General features: G+C 41.4%; 1 long non-coding RNA gene across 1 annotated transcript; it reads left to right on the plus strand.

Moving 5' to 3' along the window:
• The first annotated feature begins 3,367 nt into the window (after window positions 1-3,367).
• Window positions 3,368-4,307, plus strand: LOC117542887. The gene is made up of 3 exons (XR_004568500.1): window positions 3,368-3,844; window positions 3,943-4,044; window positions 4,170-4,307. It is a non-coding gene; the product is annotated as an uncharacterized LOC117542887 (long non-coding RNA).
• Window positions 4,308-4,753: the final 446 nt, after the last annotated feature.

Raw genomic sequence — 4,753 nt, forward strand, 5'->3', positions numbered from 1 at the left:
TTTTAAGTTTTATTTTGATGGAGGTCATGAACCTTTCTTGGCCTGGTTTGGTCTTCTCATCTTTTAATTGTGGTGGAAAAGGGATAAAATCTCCTATAATGGTAAAAAATATATATTCCTTTAACCTCTCTCAGAACAGGCACAAGCACAATGCTCTGCCAGAAGTAGGGTTGGGTATCGTTTGAATTTCCACGATTCTGATTCCGATTCCGATTCTACTTTTCGATTCCGGTTCTTAACGGTTCTCAATTCCGATTATTTGAGGGGCAGGGTAAAAAAATTATACATGCTTCTTCCACCAAAAAAATTACATTTATTCGAGAAACTTTTACACAGGTTAGTTTACAGTAATATTCACATTAATCAGTCTGTTTATATTCACTGCTATGTAACTGTAACCTGAGAACCACTGAATATGGAAGCAAACAAGAGACAGAAGTATTCTAATTGTATTTGACACTGAATTTATAGCATTGAAAATAATTACTTTGAAAATCATGAATCTGAATTTTTTTGCTCCGAATTTATCTATGTGAAATAAAAATGTAAAAATTCAAGTTAAAAAAATTCGAATGTTCAAATTCAGATCCCAAAAATTCAAGTGAAGAAAATTCGACGTCAAATATTTCGGTGTTTAAAATTCGATGTCAAAAAATTCGGTGTGTAAAATTCGGTGTGTAAAATTCGACGTCAAAAATTGCGATGCAGCCTCATCCGGGCTACTCAGACAGGATAAGCAATCGAGCCCTAATGCAATCAAACCGACTTCTGGCCTATTAGAGCCAAGCGGCAAACCCCGGGACAGTGCGGTGAAGCCCAATGCTGCAAACTGTAGGCGATGGATGCAGATGGGAGCAATTCCCGTAGACCCTTTGTTAAAATGTCCAACTTAACATAAGAAAATGAACATGTTTCTAGCCTGGATCTACAAAAACATATTCTGTATATAGTTAGATTCCCCCTTCATGACAACGGGACTGCTGCTCCTAGCTCCGTTAGCTCCGTGATGCTACAGCGGCTCAGCTCATGAGGAGAACACTACTTGAACTCGGCAGTGTTTGTTGTGTTGGTTCCTGGTGGACTATTCGTCCTGCAAATATAGGATTTATCTGCGGTTGAAACAGACCGTCCATGAATGCAGTTTCTTCGGTAAGTCAACCCTGCGTACTTTATGTTATGTTACTGGTGTTTTTATTAAGCTAACGTTAATGAATGTTTAGAGTTGGGTTAGCATTTGAGCAATCGTAGCTCCATCTGTGCTAACGATGCTATGCGTAGCATCCAAGAGTGTAAAACATTCAGTGGGATGCTACTGTATACCAAAAGGCTTCTGTGCGAGGTTGCTAAAATAAGGTAATCCTTGTACGTTAGATAGTTAGTTTGGTATTTAGGTTACTGTATGCAGGGGCGGAGCTTCCTACAGGCGATATAGGCGGTTGCCTAGAGCGCCACCCAGAGGGGGGCGCCAAAAATTGCAACAAAAAAACAAACCTTCCAACGCTTCTGCCCATTCACTTTGAATGGGGTGACGTCACTTTTAGCCGAACTGCATCGTGGGAAGCGACGCGGAGCGTTGCTGGCGTGGCTCGCTGCAAAAGTTGAGCAATGTTCAACTTTTGACGCCTCGGCAGAAGCGTCAGCCAATCGAATCATATGCCAGTACAAGCTCTAGCTAATCAAACCGCTGCTTGTGTGTCAGGGGCGGGAGATTCATGTGATTGGTTGTTGGTCGAGTGTCAGACACGCCCGCCGGCAAGCGTCAACGCACGCCGCTGTGTGGACGGGCCGTAAGAGCCTCGGCTTTAGGTGTTCACAGTCAGAACATGCTAGAGCTTTGTGCATTGATGGCTATCGGTCAAGTGTTTATAAAATTGAGCGTTGAGGAAAGAAAGACTAACGTTAGAGAACTATGACGAGGCAAAAGCCATCCGGGGCGCAGTATAAAAACTGAAGAAATGAAGAAGAAGAGAAACGTGCCAAGGTGAAAGGTATGCAATTTTGATTGTATTATCAATATTGGCGAATGGATCATGTAATCTTGCTAGTTAGCCAAGCCAACGTTAGCTAGCCAGCGTTTGTTATTGCCATTCAGTCTAAACTGCAAGGGTAGACATTAAGGGTCAAATTACACTGGCCCTCCCGGCCGGTGGAATTGTATTATCACTGGCCCCACCATTGTAACCACTGGCCCGGAGCATTCGTCCAAAAAAAATCGACTAATAATGAAGAAAATGAACACATTTGTTGCAATAGTAATGTATGCACAAACTACATTACTACTTGTACTACAACATTTGAATCATCAGTTCTTCCTCATTTTCCTCAATTGTTCATATTTGGTTTATTAAAATAATGATATTGTAGTCATTGTTAAAAAATGTCTGCTATTATGAGTATTATTATTTGTATAATGCGCTTTCTGCCTTCCTGTCATTAGGAGTTAGTAATGTAATGTAATAGATTAGAACCTTCATTATCCGCTGGGACATTTCCCTATAGCCAATACCTTTATATTCTCTACTCTTCACTTACTTGTCAGCATAGGTCGGCATTGATGTACAGAGCCGACAATAGACCTTGTTTATATTGACATCATATAGAGCGGTGCAGTGACGCGTCCTAAAACCAGGAAGTAAGCTGATGGTTTCCTCGACAAAAAAGCAATGGGATTTCTCCACAGGGTTTTGGAAAATAGCTGTAAATAAGGCCTGTAGAAAACAAACCTGTTTGATAAATGCACGTTTTGTTCAGCCGGATAATCTCCACATGTCTACCCTACTTTTATAATTTTCGAATCATAAATCTATTGATTAGATTATAAAAGGGTTTTAGGATGCGTCACTGCACCACTAGAAGCCAACTCCATCGATCAAGCTGGCTGAAACGTTCTCTCCCTCTTATTCTCATGCTCCCTGTCACTCTCCTTGAACTCCTCCGGTAACTTTCTTTTATTTGAAGATAGTTTTTTGCACGGCGCTTGGCCAGTTACCGGTGGTATTAAAAACATTTTGGCGAATGGTTAGGTGGCGCGATAGTCTGTAGTGAACGAGCGCGTTCCCCCTCATAGGAGTCTGCTCGCGCTGCGCTCCGCAGCAAACAGCTGTTTGCTTTTCACCCAACAACGACAACCGACTCACGAAACGCTATGTTGTAGCGTTAATAAACGAAACAATTTAACAAAATTGCTTGTCAAAATACCAATACCACAGGACACATTTTTTTTAAAGCAATATTTTTAGTGGCCGGAGCGGGCAAGTGGAAAGTACGTTATGCTGGCCCGGGGTGTCTAAATAGTGCTTCCGGGCCATTTATAATGTCGAGCCCTGAACTGTCATAAGTATATTTTCGTTGTGTCATGAAATAGAAATATTAGTAATAATAACAATGTTAGTTTTGGTGTAGCGAGCTAGCCAGTGTGGTGGAATGTTAGTTAGTTGGTAACGTTAGCTAACGTTAAGTTTACCTCAAAAAGCACATTGACTATCCGAGTCAAACATTTGCCAAATTCAACCCTGTCATAATGTGCGCTATCGTTAGCTAACTAGCTCAGTGGTTCTCAACTCCAGTCCTGTTGAATGTTTTCGTTCCAACCCAGAACTAACACACCTGATTCAACTGTTCTAATAAGATAGGCATAGCTCTTGATTAGTTGAATCAGACCTGTCAGGCTGTCCAAATGCTTACTAACTAAATAATAGCTACATTTAACAAATGGAAATTATTCAATGTTGATAATACACATTTTGTTATATCATTTTAGATTCACTTTTAAAATATCTGGGACCACCTGCTGCATCAGTTGACAAGGAACAGCCATGCAGCTCAGCTGTGCCGGCTTCCTCAGGTGAGTGCAATGTGTCAATAGATGTTCCTGATGATAAATAATTTAATGTGAAATCCAGTCAATATATTTGCTCTTGTGTGTTCTTTCTATATTTATAGACCTAGAACCACATGAAGGAATGTCAGAACAGCAAGCTGCTCATCCTGATGAGATGACCACTGATTCCACCCTGCCACTGACCACTGTGCCTGTTTGTTCTGGTGAGTACAATATGTCAATAGATGTTCCTGATGTGATGATAAATAATTGAATGTAAAAATGACTGTTGTGCCATTTCTAATCCAGCCAATATATTTGCTCTTGTGTGTTCTCTATATATGTATAGGCCCAGAACCACTGCAAGGAACGTCAGACCAGCCTGCTGCATCTCATCCTGATTGCACCACAGATTCAACCCATACACTCTTCTCAGGTGTGTGCCTGATGAATGTAAAGATGTTTAGCTATAAACCTAATTGTCCTCATGCTTTCAAATAATTGCTTTCTGTTTTTATTTATATTTTACACACTGTCCCAACTTTTTTGGAAGTGTGTGTGTGTGTGTGTGTGTGTGTGTGTGTGTGTGTGTGTGTGTGTGTGTGTGTGTGTGTGTGTGTGTGTGTGTGTGTGTGTGTGTGTGTGTGTGTGTGTGTGTGTGTGTGTGTGTGTGTGTGTGTGTGTGTGTGTGTGTGTGTGTGTGTGTGTGTGTGTGTGTGTGTGTGTGTGTGTGTGTGTGTGTGTGTGTGTGTGTGTGTGTGTGTGTGTGTGTGTGTGTGTGTGTGTGTGTGTGTGTGTGTGTGTGTGTGTGTGTGAATATGAGGTGAGATAATGTGCTTCACATGCCCTCCAGATGCAGCAAAGACAGACGATCCACTACCAACCGATCCTGCTGACTGCCCTTCACATCTCACAGACACAATGAGGACAGAG

Source organism: Gymnodraco acuticeps, unplaced genomic scaffold (assembly GCF_902827175.1).
Source record: "Gymnodraco acuticeps unplaced genomic scaffold, fGymAcu1.1, whole genome shotgun sequence".
Taxonomy (NCBI): Eukaryota; Metazoa; Chordata; class Actinopteri; order Perciformes; family Bathydraconidae; genus Gymnodraco; species Gymnodraco acuticeps.